Source organism: Coturnix japonica, chromosome 1 (assembly GCF_001577835.2).
Source record: "Coturnix japonica isolate 7356 chromosome 1, Coturnix japonica 2.1, whole genome shotgun sequence".
Taxonomy (NCBI): domain Eukaryota; kingdom Metazoa; phylum Chordata; class Aves; order Galliformes; family Phasianidae; genus Coturnix; species Coturnix japonica.
Genome location: NC_029516.1, coordinates 57,216,851 through 57,234,776, shown reverse-complemented (window position 1 = coordinate 57,234,776; position 17,926 = coordinate 57,216,851). Strand labels below are relative to the sequence as shown.

At 38.8% G+C, this 17,926-nt stretch overlaps 1 long non-coding RNA gene across 1 annotated transcript; it reads left to right on the top strand.

Moving 5' to 3' along the window:
• The first annotated feature begins 627 nt into the window (after positions 1 to 627).
• On the top strand, positions 628 to 12,548 carry LOC116653411. Its single transcript, XR_004307196.1, has 3 exons — positions 628 to 712; positions 7,043 to 7,143; positions 12,426 to 12,548. It is a non-coding gene; the product is annotated as an uncharacterized LOC116653411 (long non-coding RNA).
• The last annotated feature ends 5,378 nt before the right edge of the window (positions 12,549 to 17,926 follow it).

The window sequence follows — 17,926 nt, the reverse complement described above, 5'->3', positions numbered from 1 at the left end:
ACCCAGATGGGAAGGCGGAGTGACCATGACTTACACCTCTTTCTCCAATCTTTTGATAGTGGCAACTGACAGTTATAACTCAGGAAATGATAATGGTAATAGAGAAAGAGCTATCAAAGACACTCAAAAGCATGACTTCAAATAAAATCATGTTATAGTCTCATCTCTGGCTGCAACAAGCTATGCTCATGTGAAAAAAAGACAGTTTCAGGACTGTTACTTCAAAAGAAAGATTTAACTATGCTATCCTACACGTTGGCCTATGTTAAAACAAGTTGCAGTAATCAAAACTGGTTTTAGAGGACAAGAACACTAAGTTAAACAAATTAAAAAATGCTTTATTTTATCCCTGTTAAGGATGACTACTGTTAGAAAACTGGTCATGTAGAGAACATCTTGGGATATGCATATAATAGCATCCTTCTTTTTGTTTCTTTGCCTGCCTGCCTGCCTGTTTAGGGGCTTAAATGGACTTTCTATTACCTTTGATGTTTTCCTTTTACGTTTAGAATCATCACTTCTTTTGGGTATGACTCTCATTCATTGTGACATGAATGACATCCGTGTTACTGAAGGACAGTTCGACTCTGAAAAATTTAAAGACCTTTCTTCATTTATTTATTTATTTATTTTCAGTTTCTCCACATGGCATAAACTCAATGAAGAGAGATTTAAAGGCTGCACATCCAACAGACGAATGGACAACACAATGGTAAGTGTTACTGTTAATAGGGAAAGATGGCTTGGAAAGCTTTGCTGTATGAATCCTTCCAGAACATTTGAACTTGATTTGATTTTTTAAGCAATTAAAATATTTACACCAAGATTTTTAAAAACTGGTGACTCACAGCTAAATCCCTGTAAGTGAAAGGTGGGTGACCTGGTAGCCTGATTTCCAAAACAATGGTAAGGACATATCAACTCAGGCATTTTCACAGACATCTGCTCCACAGAATGCTTTAGAGTTTCTCACTCTAATGTTTCAGGATATGTAGCAATTAAAAAAACTCTGTATGCTATAATGGCATCTAGTGGGTAATCTTGCAGTTAAAAAAAAAAAAAAAAAAAAAAAGTGCCTCTTCTGAAACGATGAATTTTATGGAAGCTTTTGACTGGTGATTATGATACCCTCAACACTGAATGGCTGTATTTATTTCTTCACTAGCAGATGCTGTAGAGCAGCAAAGTGTTCTACTGCAGATCTTAAGCGTGTGAGATCAATGGGATATCTAGCTAAAGTGTTGTTTCAAGTGCTGCCTGCTGCCATAGAAGGGTCCTAATGAGTGTTATATTTGATTGTAAACATGTTTCTTTGCATCACTGATTATTTCTGTATCTCCAGTTATTTTTTCAAGTAAATCAAGTTTGTATTTCAACTCTTTCTTTGGTTATTCAGTCATGCAAACAAGATACCAAATTTCTCAATTTTAAGTATCTCTTCTTCTGAGCTGAAAACAGTGTTTTTGCCCTCCATGCTCTATACTCAACCACTACCAATAGTCTTCAGTTGCAGATTTATCATGTATTGACCAGTATATGTCTGAAATTCCTTATGTCACAAAATATATTTTCAACACTGGAAAATTCAAAGCACATTTTTGTAGTTACACACATCAGACAGCTGAAAACAGTTTATGATGAATACTGTTGGACAGTCTTACTAAGAAGCCTATTCAGTGACGCAGTCACCTAGCATTTGTCAAGGAATTATCTCATCTTAAGAGATTTGATGTCTTTCTGTGAAGAACCAAATGGAACTGATGTTAAATTGTTTCAGACTCTTGCAAAACAGTGTACTTTTGAAGCTGGGAGAATTTTGCCAAGGGAACTCTTGGGATGATGCGCATCACATTTGGTTTTATGGTTTCTCTTTCACTGTTTGAAGAAATTTCATAGCTGAATAGGCTGAAGGGAACCCACGCCTTTTTCACAGGAGTCCAGTGAAAGCAAGGCAGAGTCCTTGTTATGGTCATCAGCGAGCTGGTTATTTATTTCTTGATCAGTATCTAAAATTTCTATAGGGTTCTCTTTAAAAAAGTAAAGATGGTTTATCTTTTGATCAGGTCTAGTAGGAAAATATGCAAAGAGTTCTCACAGGCTGCTGATGTTTCAAAATATGGCCACTGTAACAATTCACAAGCTGTACAAACGTCATGGTTGTCAAGTGTTCTGCTTGCCCTTGCTGTATAGACTTCATGGTTGTCACTGGAGATAGAGAGCTGGACCTCCTGTTCCAAAAGCATAGACTCCCACTGTCAGCATTGGTATCGTGTTGTGAGAATGGGGAGACTATGCAAATTAGATAACATAATGCTGCTCATATGGGAGTTAATTCCCACGTTAATCCTGTGAGCGAATGAACAAGCTACTTGTAGGCTCCAAGCCTGGTTGAGGCCAAGCTGTATCTTCCTGCCATAAGAAGAGGTAGGCCCACTCTCCAGATAATCTGGCTCCTGAGCACTAAGTAAAGTTGTACCTGCCACCTGATGTCCCATTGCTATTGAAACGCTAAGCATGGAAGAATCTGATAGGAATCCATTGATGAGAAGCTGATTAAAATCAGCTGGGACTTTTTCCTCAATTTGGCAAAAATTTGGATCACGCTTTTAACAGGAAAGCTACACTAAACACATACTTTCTCATGGGAATCTCTTCACCCGTCTGGCAGAATAATAGACCTTATTAGAGTGACAGCAAATGAGAAACCTAAATTTTTTTTTCTCTGGTGGACATTCAGGAACTGTTTCAGACATATAAGGCAGGAAAAGTACCACTAATGAGTCTTCAGTAAGAGCAGTGCTTTGAACCAACTCTGGAGGCCTCAGTTAAGGAACAGGAAACAGCATCAGCATCATCATGATGCTGGACAACAAATTTTGTGATGCTGATTCCTTGGGAAATATCAGCATAACTTATTGTAAGTCAGAAGAACACTGCATGCTGCCTGTTGCTTTCTTTTCAAGTTTCTTAGACTTGAATATGGTATAGAAAATCAATGAATAAGCAGTAGGTACTTTATCTCACCAAGATTAATTCATGCATATGTTGCTGAGTCAGGATTTCTTTTTTCTTCTTCCTTGACTGAGAAATGAAGTCAGTCACTTGGCAAGGGTTTCATCTTCCTGCTTGTAGTCTAAAGGGTGACTAGTAGGGTAAATTATAGGTAAATGAGAGACATTAAGTTACTTCTCTTTAACAGCAATTTATATTGATAATATTATTCACTTTAGTGACTGGTAGCCCAGATCAACTGATCCTGGAACATAACTTTGGCTAGAATACATTTGCTGGTGTTGACCCTAGAAAAAAAGGATCACAGGGTAATCTCAGTACTATGTTGAAAGAGGAATGCATCAATTGTTTTCCTTATATAAAAAAGCTATCCATGAAATAAACAGTGAAACTTAAACAATTATAGGACTCTCTTACTTTACTGTTATCTGCTTTGAGTCAACACGATGCAGTGCTGGAAGGCAAGCACAATAAATGCACTTTGCATAAACTACATGACTATAAATGCAGAAAGGTGCTGGAGAATCTGGACCCCACACACACTCTTTAACTCCTGTTTTGCTGTAAAATAATTTTGCGGCATATTTCCTTTCTTTCTGTCTTAAGAAACCAGAATATCTGTGATACAGCTTCAAAATTTATTCACAGCAAAATCTGTGAATCATTGCTAATACCTTTTTCTCCTTCCAGAAATTTACATTGTAACTAACGCCATTTTTTTTCCTGGGCCAAACTAAAATCTGTGCTTTGGTTATGTACACAACTGTGAATAACTGATATGAGATGTTCATTGAACACAGCTCTGTGAAAAAGACTAGTGGGTGGCAAGCTGCACATAAGCCAGCAGCATGTCCTCACAGCCCAGAAAGCCAACCGTGTCCTGGGCTGCATTGAAAGAAATGTGGCCAGCAGAGCAAGTGAGGTGATTTTGCTCCTCTGTGTTGGTGAGTGCTCACCTGGTGTACTGTGTCCAGGTGTGGAGTCCTTAGTATAGGAGAGGCATGGACTTGGAGTGCATCCAGAGTGGGGCCACAAATGGTCCCAGGGATGGAACACATCCCATGCAAGGACAGGCTAGTAGAGCTGGGGCTGTTCATCCTGGAGAAGGGAAGGCACCAGGGAGGCCTGAGAGTGGCCTTTTAGTATCTAAAGGGGGCTGTAAGAAGGAAGAGGACAGGCTCTAGCAAGATCTGCTGTGTTCTTCAACTTAAGAAAAGAATGAGGAGCGGAAAGAGGTGGAGAGAGAAAGAAGATCAAACAGTGATGGTGGTCTGGGGCTAGAATTGGTCCTCATATGTCATGAGCAGATTTTGCTGGTTGCCAAACAAGTAGAATGATAATTACAGGACTCATAAAGTGGAAACTAGTCTAGGAACAGATCATTCTCTAAGAAGTCCTTTGGCACAAATCTACACTTGAGCAGGACTAGTTTTGTTCTTGAATGACATGGAAAAGTGTTGCATGGCGTGCAGAATGCTGAGGCCTTTTTCACTGCCAGAGGCAGATCTCTGGTTATATGCATAGATCTGATCCTGCACCACTGCCCAAATCAAATACAAAAGGGATTATTCCAAAGGCTGTGCAGAAAGGCTCCCCAAAATGCAGTCAGCAAAGAGCACAAAGTTGTCAACTCAGAAACTGTGTTGTAAAGAGACTGATCTTTTAGAATACCTATAATCTGGCCACTCAGAAAAAAAACAGACCAAAGCAGATGGGATACTTCAGACTGCAAGAAGCATCCCTGTTCCTAGCAGAGCACAATGCCAGCACAACATCCCTGCCTGAAGTTTTGGCTAGAGCATGGTCTTGACTGCCTCTGAAGACAAAGATTTCAAGGTCCTCAAAATTGGGAAGCTTACGTATGTTTTCCCCCCATATGCATTGTGTGCACTAAGAAGCGAGATATATATTTGTTTTGTGTTTATTTGATGTCATAGGAAAACAGGGAATGTGTATGTGTGTAACTTGGCCTTAGAATGATGATGATTTGATGACTGCATGAACATATTTCTAATGTCAAACTAGGAATTCAGCTTTCCTGAAGTATTTTCTTGACTTTTGGTCAATATGAATGACAAAATTCTTGATGAATCTGTGTTTTGTCCTGCATTTAAAGTCTTGACTCCAATAATATTGCCTTCTATTTTATGGTCTTGACCTATGAAGTCAGAGGTAGATGTTGATAGTATGGCAGTAGACGCTGAACCTTCCCACAGATATTCTGCCACATTTTGTTGCTGTGTGACAGATGGCAGCAGAGAGGCAGTCTGGCAGATTAGTATCTAACTTGGAAGTGCATAAGAAGCAAAGGTGCGTCCCCGAATTGCTCTGTGTGGAAAAAAAAATGGCAGCTATTAACATTCATCAACATTTGCTCAATGTTACTGGAGACCAAACTGAAGCAGTGGTTGGTGTGTTTCAGCAGTGATGTCAGTGATGTGAAAGACAATACATGTTCTGGAAAGTCATGCACAGAAGTCACATCATGAAATGAAGAGTGTCTTGATCAGCTCATCTGTGAGAATTGGTGAATTGTGACCAATGAACTGTGTAAGGAGCTGAATTTTGGCTTCAGTGCATTGGAAATGAGGGTGGCAGTGCTGGACTATTACGAAGTATGATTTGAGTTGGTCCCAGAAATAATAAACAGAAATAACACCATATGCAAGTTTGTCAGGACCTACTGAACCAGTACAAGGCTGAAGGTGATGGTTTCCTGGATCATATCATTACCAGTGATGAGATGTGGTGTCACCACTATGAGACAGTCAAAACAGCAGTCCATGGAGTGGCAACTTGGGAATTCCCCAGTGAAGAAAAAAGTTCCAGATGCAGCCCTCAGTAAGTGATGTGCACTGTCTTTGGGACAGAAAAGGGATGATCCTTCTGGATTTCCTGCAATCCAGACAAACTCTGACTGCTACATTGCAACACTGAATAAGCTGAAGTCTTAAAGTTGCAGAGTCAGGCCCAAAAAGAAGACAGCCTTTCTTTTTCAACACTATCATGCCAAGTCCTATACCAGTTTGAAGATTGTGGAGCATATGCCAACTTTGGCTGAACTGTCCTACCACACCCACTGCATAGTCTGTATTTGGTGTCTTCTGACTTCCATCTGTTTGGGCCAATGAAAGATGGACTGTGTGGGCAACATTTTCCTAGTAATTATGCTGTCATAGCAACTCTGAAGCAGTGCGTCACTTCCACTGGTGCAGATTACTACAAGTATGGTATGCAGACTCTTGTTCACTGCTGATGAAAGTGTCTAGATAATGATGATGACTATATGGAAAAATAGCATTTTGTAGCTGAGAAAATTTTCTTCAAATAGTGTTATTGTGCTCTTTTATCCATCATAATTTCTGCGGAAATAAATAGGAGACATTTCTTTCAGAGCAACCTACATTGCTTATGTGTAGGCACCCAAATGTAAAGTTGCTACAAGGTTTGTTCTATTTCTCATACAAATTAATGTAAATCACATGATTTATTTATTTTATTTTTTATTTTTTTCCAAACTAATATATATCTGATCAAACTCAGTGCAGAAGGGGCTAAATGAGGAAATAAGGGAACTTGGGAGATTTTGAGCTCCCTGTCACTTTCAACTGCACTGTTACTGAATAGATCAGAAATCGGGAAGTAACCCTTGCCAAATATTTATATGGATTTTGAAGGCTGAAGACTAATCTTTGCAATTATTTTTCTGTGTGATTTGTTAGCTTCAGGATTACTTCCCTATCAGAAAAGCAACTGATATCATTAGTTTAAAGATTCATGGCTTGTAAGTCATAGGCTGTTTTCTAAGGCTATTTAAAACTGTGTGCAATGATACAATGAGAATGCTTTGTCTTAGATGAACTAAAATTATAATGGATAGAGAAAATGGACTCAGTCTTTTTACTGAGAATGAGAAGTTATTTTCTTCCTAGTTTCTTATTACTTTACTGCTTTAATTCCTGGCAGTATTGCACTGATGTTAAGCACTGGTCCCCAGCACCGAGTGGCAATTTATCATCTTTCTTGGCAGGCTTCCTACTTCGTCCTGCACCTGCCTCCTTGAAAGAAAACAAGACATCAGATACTTATTCAAATAATGCAGTAGCTGATCAGCAGAGTATCTACACAATGGTAAGTTATCCATGATAAAAGGACAACTTTTTCATGCATTATATGTGACATATGTGTCCTTTCTCTTAAGATTTATGACATTCATGACGGTTAGTATTGTTACTATAATCAAATCTTTTACAGCCTAGCTGCAGAGGTTCAAAGTGTTGTCAATAGACTTCTATATAAGAGTCAATCAAGCAATTTCATAAATGCTTTGAAACACCTGCACTCTCCTCAGAAGTGTAAAAATAGCAACACCATGGTCTCATCTTTTAAGTCATGAGGCTACTATGTCTCAGTAATTCCTTACTGGCAAGCAAAGTGAAAGAAGTGATCAAAACTATATATTTGTTTGCATTTGCTCTATATAATGAATATACATCTGTTACATACACATGTGGCTGGGTATTGCATTCACACCCACCTATTTTGTGTATGCATGTGTATATTTAAAGGCTTTCTGAGGAACAGCTAATAGCCTTAACGCAGAAATACAGAAGAAACTAAATAAAGGCTTTATCTGTAAGTGAGAGGATTAGCACAATAGTTGGAAATGCTCATGAAAAGAATATATAAAATCTTATTCACAAATATGAGAAGGAAGTTCATGTGTTTTACCATGGAATTTGCATTTTACAAGCCTCGCTGGAGGCAAAGTGCTTAACTGCTAGGAAGTAGGATGCTGGATGCTTGCTGCAATGGGAGGTGAGTCTGTAAGTTGAAGCATTAGCCAGTGGTATGGAAACACAAGGGCACCAGTCAGCTTTTTGTGTTGGATTTAAAGTATTTTTTATAGTGTTAGAACAGTTCAGCTGCTTATGGTGGCAAGGTGATCAATAAAGCCAAGTTCTGTTGCACCAAGGAATACTGTGTTATCTGTGATTATTGTAATAACCTATACCAACAAGCCACCATGTTACGAGTTGTATTAAAAACAGATTAAGAGAAAGAAAAAGGGCATTTCCTGCTTGAGAACTGCCAGTTTAATAGGAAAAAAGAAATGCGGAAAAGGTACAAATGTTCAGTGAGAATGGAGCAATTAAGCAAAGAGTGACAAAAATATGTGTATACATAGACAAGTGGTACAAAAATAGACGTTTATGAGTCTTTTAAATATCTCACTATAAACAGATGCAAAGAAGGAAACATTTGGCAGAAGAAGAGAGATGTGTGGAACAGGGTAGAAGCCATAGCTACATGGGACAGTGCAGGAACATTGCTCAGGGAGGAGATCCTGTGTAGATCTGCTCAAATCATTAATAGACGAAGTGTTTCTTTCAGATGCCCACCTCAAATAAGGAGTTTGAACTAGGAAATCTGCACTACAGGCAAATGCCATAAGGTTAGAGAAAGACCCCTCTCTTTATCTCATCAGAACTCAAGTTATGTGTAAAACTTTTGAAGGCACAGAGGGATTATCATCAGGACAACAAAGTATTTTTAGGTGAGCTGTTTATTTAAAGCTCACATTATGGAAGATTTTAGCTCAGAACTTCACGTATGCCTACTGAAATACCATCTGAAAGAACTGTTAGATCCAGAGGCATAATCTGGTGTCGGTCTCCTCTGAAATAGTTGTTATACTAATATTCTAGTTATGAATTTACATTTGTTCATAACCCAGTCTTCAGCTTCAGTCCTTGTTTGTTTTCTGCCTATTCAAAGGTAAGATTTGCTAGTTCTCTGCAAAACTAATTCTGCAGGTATCACACAAAGTGATTTCTTATTTGTCACAGGCTATTGATCATTAGAAATATTTGCTACCTCCTAAAGAATCTCAGGGAATGGCAGGAGAGGCTCAGGTTGGGTAGTAGAAAAAGGTTCTTCTCTAAGAGGGTGGTTGAGTACTGGGACAGGATCTCCAGGGCAGTGATCCATGATCACTCTGCTCCTGGAGTTCAAGAAGCTCTCAAAACACTTTCAGGAACATGGTTTGAATTTTGAGTGGTCTTGTCTGGAGCCAGGATTTGGACTTGATGGACCTTGTGGGTTTCTTCCAGTTTGGGATATTCTGAGATTCTATGATTCTGTGACCTGCAGGTGTGACTCTGCATTTATCCCCAGGATTAGGAGAGGGTAATGCAATATTTGGCAGGATTCTTGAAAGACTTTCACACATAGTAGTGCTTTCTATGGTGTAAACAGCTGTGTTGAAAGGCTGCTGGAAGATTTTCCTGCTGTAGTAGAATGGTGGTCTTTGCTGCAGAGATATTGAATATGGGTTTTTTTGTTGCTACTCAGTTTTGAATAGTCAATTGATTTTCATGCTCCCAGACTGAGAAGGTGAATTTTGCTACGTTCATGTGACCTTACTGTTTGACAGCAGCCACCCTTCCTGTCAGGTGTGCAGAAAAGAGGGTGAAAACTGAAACACACTAGTCTTGTGGCATTGCTCTTACCTTGCAATTGCCCCTTAAAAAGAGCCAGGGCTCCTGGAAGCTGACAGGTAATATTGATATAATGTTTAAACTGTCCTACCAAAGTTCATAGGTCTCCTGGATGGTAAGAGTTTATTTTTCTCCTCTTGCTCTAGCACTGCTGCAGCTCAGTTATGATGGGCAATGTGTGGTAGCAACATGTCATCTCCAATATTCTCCAGTCCTCACAGCATGACTAAGATCTGAGCTACTGATGCTCAGCTCCTCTGCACAGTGTACAATTGGATTGACCTGGGTTCATAGCTGTTGGACCTCAACATTTAAAACAGCAAAACTACCAGAAATGCTCCTTTTTGTTTTGTTTTGTTTCTTCCATAGTCATGCTGTATATATGAATATTTTCTTTGATTTCCTAGGTTTCCTTACATGTTTGGGTGTCCTAATTTTTTTTAATATGCCCTCATGTGCAACTGCTTAGTAAATACCAGCCTTAATGCTTGTGACATAGGAGCTTCATTCAATAGCAACAAAGGCAGAATAAACACATAAGGCTCTGTGTATCTGGTTGCTTGGGCAAGTTGCCTTACTTAGCAGATGCAAAGATATTAAATTTCTATTCAGATGATTAAAGAAGAGCTTCTTCACGTTTTACTGCATGACCTGCTCTGTTTACAGTGCATTAGGGGTTTACTATGGTGATAGAGAAATGGCACCTTCTCTGCTCGCTTTTCTTTTGTAACAGACATTTCTTCAGAAGGACATGCCAATCACCTTTGTCTCCAACAACATCTAACATGCATTTAAAAATATATATGTAATATGTAGGCTAGTCTTCATTTTGGGGATGTGATTTCTAAAGGTAACAGCTAGTGTCAGGTTTCTCAAACTGCTCCTTCTAGTTCTTGTTTTCAATTGAAATGGTGTGCTGTGTCAGCAGAACCCACAAGGCACTGCCACGCTCTCTTTTGTTTTGTGGTCATTTGACACATAAAACTAGCAGCTGCTCTTAAAGGACCCTGCAAATTGGCTGCATTAAAGATACAAAACATGAAGGGCTTCTTTTTCACGATGGTGGGAAGCTTTCTTAACTGCATGTAATTCAGGGCTAAACCTCTGCTAGCGCAATTAAAAGAGTGAAATAAGAGCGTGTTTTACATACAAGGGATAAACTGAGAAGATGGGGTGAGACAGGATGAGAAATGGCTGAGGAGGGGTTATAGGCTCAGTTCTTCCAGCAATTATCTTGACATGTGAGCCACAGCTGTGTGCACTTTTTGAATCTAAGAAACAGCATCCTGGGCCTGCTGTCACTACAGATGTTTGTGTGGTGTCAGCTCATGTGCTGAGCACCATTGGTGTGAGGATCTTTGAGTAAAGCTCAGTGGTGCTAAAAGCAGTCTTACATTGGTTGGGGCATACCTGTTATACAGAGAAGTTACAGAGGAGTTGTGGCTCTGCAAGGTGTATAAGCAGATACAGTCTGTGCAGCGTACCAGATATAAGAGGCTGAAACAGAACCCAGCAAGTATTACTTGGGAAAGTAATTGTTTTTTTGCCAAATTTTGGCTAGAATGGGAAACGTTATAATTGAGTATTTCTATTGCACTTGCTTTAGATACTGGCAAGTCCTGGCCATAATATCCAGTGGAGAACAATAATGAGTGGTCTCTATTATCAGACTTCTTAATTTAGGCATCAGTGACACACAGATGAGAACTACTGTTTTTGTGATTTCTGTGAGGAATCATAATTTATCCAAAGACCACCAGATCTGTATCAGACTTGACGAATGAGCTTCAAAGCTGGTAACATACCTGAACTGGATGCTTATTCTTCTTATTTTGGAATTATATTTTTCTTACAGGAATGAATGTGGAGGTTGGGTTTAGCTAGGTTATCTAGGTGGCAAACACCAAGACTTGAGAAATCAGCCTCAAGAGATAGGAGCTGTAGAAGAAATCATGCTACTGTACAGCTTTTCCTTCAGAAGAGGAACTTTAGGCTTCCATGAGATGCCAGGAGTACCCCAAGTGTGCTGGCAGAGCCTTCCCATGCAACACTTCAACCATCGGTAGTCTGTCCCATGAGGCCTTGCCCTCAGTGCCCAGATGAGGTGAAGGAATGAGATTGGCTACATCTCACCTGAAACTGGATTCAGACTGGAAGGAAATGGATTTCAACATTCTAATAGAGTTGGGATGAATGAGGGAACCAAATCAAGGCAGTCTGGTGGCAGTTAAAGAGTGCAGAATTGTTTTGTATGATATTTGCTCATCTCCTCTCAGGTGACCTTCATTTTGGGATAAGGATTACTGTTTCTTCCTAAGGAGGAAAAAAAAAACAAACCCTAAAAATGAGCCAGGCATGATCATTCTAGCAGAATGCACCCTTTTAACATGAAATGCATCAATCAACACTCAGCTTTCTGTGAGGAAAGCTCACCCTGTTTTAAGCCAGTTCTTTTCAAATTGTGTTTCAAATGTCATTAAAAACCCCACAAAGGAGATTACAACATCTGGGAGTTGAAAAAATCAGGGAAAACTAGGTGAGGGGAAGCAACCTAGGGGTAATTTGCTAGAGGAGAAAAGATAAGCCTAGATGAGTACTAGAAAGTCAAACCATCCCTGTCCAGGTTGGACAGGGCTCTGGGCAACCTGATCTAGTAAAGGTGTATGTTTGGTGGCCCTGCCAGGCAGGGGGGTTGGAACTACATGATCCTTGAGGTCCCTTCCAACCTGGGTCATTCTGTGATTCTGTGAAATAAAGGCTGACTGTTTCTACTTCAAGACTTCTCACTGTAATAACATCCACACTTTTTCCTTGTGCTTAAATCTGAATATATGGTAAGAATAATTTTCTGTGCTTCAAAAGGGAAAAGGGCCACCGGCTCCTTACTACTGTTAATCTGTTTTTTTCATACAGATTTCAGTTTTCTACACACTGAAGAGCAATGGGGCTCAGCTTTGGAGCAGACAGTGTTCTGTTGCTAATATTGCAGATGAGTCAACTAACAAGTGGGAAAGAGGATTAAGGTAATGGCCTTTTCTTGAGTAGATGTAATTTGAAAGTTCTGATAAATATCATGGATTTTGAGTGGAAATGGATGAATTCTTTTCTGGATATGGTATTTTATCATGGACCTATAATTTAGGAAAATATTTACTGTTCTACTGTTTTGCTGGAAGCTGGAGAACTCAAGAGGTTTAATTCCTTTGGCTTCCTGAGAATGGCGTGAAACATTTATCTCGCATCAAAAGCACATAAAGTAGTTGTTAAACTGTAGTAAGAGATTTTTTGTCAACCTGATGTTTAGTTTGGCTCTGTCATACAAATTATGCTAGTCATACCATGTTCAACAGGAAAATGCTTGCCAAAATTCTTTGTCATGAGTGGAGCTTGCAAGTACAGGTAAAACCAGAATGATCTTACAAAGGAAATTATATTTGAAAGGGAATTAGGAAAAAATGATTGATAGTCCACTTTTGAGATATCAGCAAAACATCTCTGCTGTTACTACAGTAGCATGAACCCAGATAAGACAGGAGGAATATATATGTCTGAGTAGATCCCAGAGGGCCTAAAAGTGTTTATCTGCTGGGTCAGGAAAATGATGGGTTTCTAGAGCTACGGTAACTTCCACTCAAAGGTGTGAACGTTGAGTAAAAAAAAATCTGTAAGAAGTTTCAGGCACTGAAGAACTGAAACAAGAAGAGACCTCGTTAAACTGTAAATAGGCTGGGATCCTCTAATTCATCAGAACTCTATCGAATGTGACAAGTAACCTGTTATTGTTAAACAGGCTGAGAAGAGTTTATGACTTGGTCTGACCATCATGGACAGATAAGGTGAGAATCACTGATGTGAGGACCACATGTTTGATTTGGACTCTGAAAACAGCTACTTGCTTGTCTTCTGCAAAGATCTGAGAGGGTGTTGACTTCCTGTCCCAAACAGACCTGCAAATCAGTTTTGAAAGCTCAAGTGAACCCTGAAAACGTCATTTCAGTTGTATGTTGGGATACAGAAATGGCAAGTCTTAGCTACTTTTTTGGGTGAGGTGAAGCTTTGTGATGTTTCTCAGTGATACACCTCCAAAATGAGCGAGCAACTGCAGGCTTAACCTCATCCAGAAGAGACAGAAATCACCACAAGTTTATACTTTGTCTTCAGTGACCTTTTATCTAACCATTCATACTATTTAGCAAATGATATGCAAAGGAAATGGTTCATACAAATGAATACACATTTAAAAATGTAGGTTGGCTTTGATGCACTAATAGTTGAAATGACAATGCAGATTGTGAGAAAGATATTCAACTGGAATGACTATATTTTAAGTATTTGCAAATCTAGAAATATTTGATGAAAGCATTTATGACTAGCTTTGAGTAATTTATAGATTGAATACATTCACAGTCTGTCCACAGTTATTCACATAAAAATAAGGATGAAATTGATCAAATACATTGCTAGCTACACATTATTCTTTTAATGACTGTAAACGAGGCCACCCATTGCTTACTGCTTTTATTTAATTAAGGAAAAAAATGTAGGAGCCCTCTGGTGGTCAAAATATTCTCCAGCTAACTCATGCTCCCTTTAGTGCTCAGCAATTTAGCTGAATAAGACTTTACAGATCGTTTCCAGTGCAGCTGCTTGTCAACTAGTTGCTGGCCAGAGCAACCTGCGTAGCTGAATCTTCAGACTGAGTGTCCTCACATGTAGTGCAGTGTAACTGCATAGCCCAGTCTTGTAAACACCAGGAAGGAAGCAGTATTTGTGCACTATGTGTCTCACTTCACCATACTAATATCAGCATCACAGATTTTGTTCTTTACAGTAAGATGATACTGGGTCTAACATAGCTTTGAGCATCCCTTCTTTAGCAGGAGATAACTAAAAGATTCAGTGTGACACAGAAGGTAAATTACTTTTCATTGCTCTTTTGTTTGCAGCCTACTGGAATAAAATTTCCTCATACTCACAGGAATGCTTTATCTATTCTTGAAACATACTGCAAAAAGCATTTGGGAATAAAATTATCTGAATCTTCTTTAGTTAATGACTGCTGTTTGCTTTACTAGTTACCAGGTAAGTAGGAAGGAGAAGCAGGTAAGGTTTAGTCTTCAAAGTGCTCCTTGCTGCCTGCTTTTCTTTCCCTTGGAGAAGAGAGAAGAGACATAAATGGCTTTGCCAGATTTGGGAATTCCTCTAGGTAATAAGGTGACTCTCTTAAAGCCCCTCATGAAAAGATGTATTTTCCTTTCAACCAATATCCTATTTTTGTACTAAGAAGATTACCTTACTGAGGAAATTCAACTTCTCATCTTTCAAGCAGGGGGATGTTCTTTTTGCTATAACAGTAAATAAAAGTTAACTCTATAAGGTTATTAAACAAAGAGAATTTGATGTTATAGTTATTACATCACTTTGTAATATCACTGTCCATCCAACACAGCTTCCTTTCCTAATGCAGGCAGCAGATTGGTGTGTTTTATCCTAATAAAGTACTGATATTCTTTCTATACGTACACCTTACCTTATTGCTCCCTGGCATTAAAAGCAGAATAACTCTGTGTTTGAGACAAGTTTTGCCCACCTCTGTTTTTCCAAAACAGATTGCAGTTTCTTCATTTGTTGTTCCAAATATCAACCACCTGCTTTTCCCTTAGATGAAAGCAGGAAAGAGAGTTGTGGATAAAGAACTCTGATACCCCATATGCACCTGGAGACACTCTGCTTTTGGTTGGTGGTTGTGTTTGAAGACCTGGAGGCTGCACCAAGGCTTGTCAGCTGTTAAACTGTCCTCTTCAAGGGTAGAAAAAGCCATTGTTTTTGTCAGTTGTATAGTTTTTCTTTTGCTTTGCTGAAGTTTTGTAATGAATTTGGCTGCAGGAGGAACATTTGGCTGCTTAACAGATGAATTCACTGCTGTAGGAATGGGGACAGAAGCAGGAGCATGAGCGCTTCCTCTGGGTAACATCATATATTTTTTAATGTGAACCTGTTCAAATTACTCTATTCCAGCTGATTGCTTAGCAGGGGCTGTCTGGATAAGAAATGTGATCCCGTTTGTCACAGAGTCTGTCAGTGTGTGAATGGAAGTGCTAAACTGATTTACAGTGTTTTAGCACAGCTACTCCTGGACAAGCGATGCTAGAGTTACAAAACAATTAGTGTGAAGACATCAGGGGTATTTTATTTATGAAAGGTCTGCTCATGTTCTGTAATTGGGCCAACCCAACCACAATTATTTATGGGCTGCAGTTGACAAATAATATTCTCAAGGAGTTAATTACATTAAGCAGTGACAAAGGAAATCCTAAACCATAGAAGTCTCACAGCTACAACAGTGTAACTTCCATCACTGCAGCATTCAAAGGTACTTCCATCACAAATTTTTTATATTCCTCCTACTTCTTCCACAGGACGTGGAAGGATCACATGCAGAGCAGATGATGCTACTCAGAGTAGATACAGAAGGTGAACAGGTGCTAGATTTTAGCCCATCAAAATCTGGGAAGCAGAATGAATAGGCTCTGCTAAAGGTGATTTAAATTAACCTGTTCTTCCTTGATTTGCTGTGGAGCAAGGAGGTATGTGTGTGCAGTTCAGCAAACACACTGCTCATATTATCTCAAACTTTACAGGTCTTTATACCCTTTTTATTCTTTGGGAAGTTTTCTTTGAATTAAGATCAATCAGTCAACTATTATCTGAACACCAGCTTTTCTAAGGTGTCCCAGCAGAGGACCACAATGCAGATTACCACTTTATTCCTCTGAAATGTACAGTTTATTTTGCAGATGATGGCATTTGTTGCTGTTTCTGCACATAGCATATATATATATATATATTTAAATATACATATATATTTAATTTTTTTAAGAATTTTTTTTTCAGAGTTGTCAATTTAATTTAGGTATCTGTTCTCAATGAATTGTGTTGTGGAGAGGTAAATATGCTTTTTGTCACTAACAGTTTCTTTAAAGGTAAAATAATACTGCATAGGAGCAGCTTGTTTTCATTTGGAAAATGTGACTGTCACATTTTGTCTTAGATTTACATCTGAATTTGGGCTACAACTTAGAGTTTATCCATCCAACATCTACCTGTAGCCTAGTTATTGGGTTACTGTGTCCCAAACACTGGATTGTGCATTTCTGCAAGACAGAGACCAGCGCCAATATTTGCAGGCACCTCAGCATCCATCTCTTTGGAGAAGGCAAGAGTGAAGGCTGAAATTCATGCCAAGCAATGGAAGCCAGCAGGGATACCTTCTGTAATCAGCTTTCCAAAGAGCTGAGGAAATGCCCCTCACTGCAGACTGAGGCAGATTGCCTGGAAGTGGCTTGTACAGCCCTGTTTGCTTTTGCACTGGCTGGGGAGATAAGTGCTCATGGAACCATGAAGGCAACACACAGCTGGACTTTCCTTTGGGGTAGGCACTGGGTGGAAGGTAGGAAATTTGCTGGGGCATGAGGCAGCCTGGGCTAAATATGCACAGTGGCCATCACCTTTGTTAGAGTAATTCTTGCTAGCATGCAAAAAATTGGCAGAGAAAATATCTAGGTGATAGTTATTTTAAAATTATTATTATTGTTAAAATTATTATTATTATTGTGATACAATTTTCTTTACCAGTTTTTTTTTTTTTTTAAAAAAAAACACATCACCAGCAAAAAGTCTCTTAAAGGACCTTTTAATTATTAGAATATTTTTTCATATAACTTTTCTTAGAATAACATGGAAAATCAAGACAATTGTGGTAAAATAAGGGATTGATGACTTATGCTTATAAACATACTAATAATTGGAATCTGATAAAAACCTCTTTGCCTTTCTTTAGACTTATTTGTAGCAATGCCTTCTGACAGATTTGAGTAAAACTGAATCCAAGCCAGAGAGCTGGGACCTTTGTTTTACTGGGCAATTGCCTCTAAGACTTGGGATGGTACAAGTAAGCTGAAGACTGTTTCCTTAAAGCCTTCTTAACTTTTGTATACTATGTTTACATTCTCATTAAAATGGATCAGCTTGTATATAGGACAGTAAGTGCTACCAGTTCCCTTAATAAACTTCTGGTTTGTCCCAATTTTCTAGTTCTTTTTCCTATCTGATCTTAGCTCAGGCGTATATTGTTTGTTTTTTTTTTCCACCTCTGATCTCTCAGTTTGTCTTAATTGCACAACTCACGGCTTGCTGAATGAACACTGCCTGTGTTTTTCACCTGTTTTTGAAGGTTTTATTGCTTGATTTTAGGGCCTATATGCTCTTGGCTAATTAATAATGCAATTACTGTTTTTTTTCCCCCCATTATTGAGTGAATTTATGTACACACTTTTGCTGAATTTAACTATGGCAATATACTTATACAGATAAGATAGTGTGTTTATAGACATGCTACATTGGGGAAATTTGGG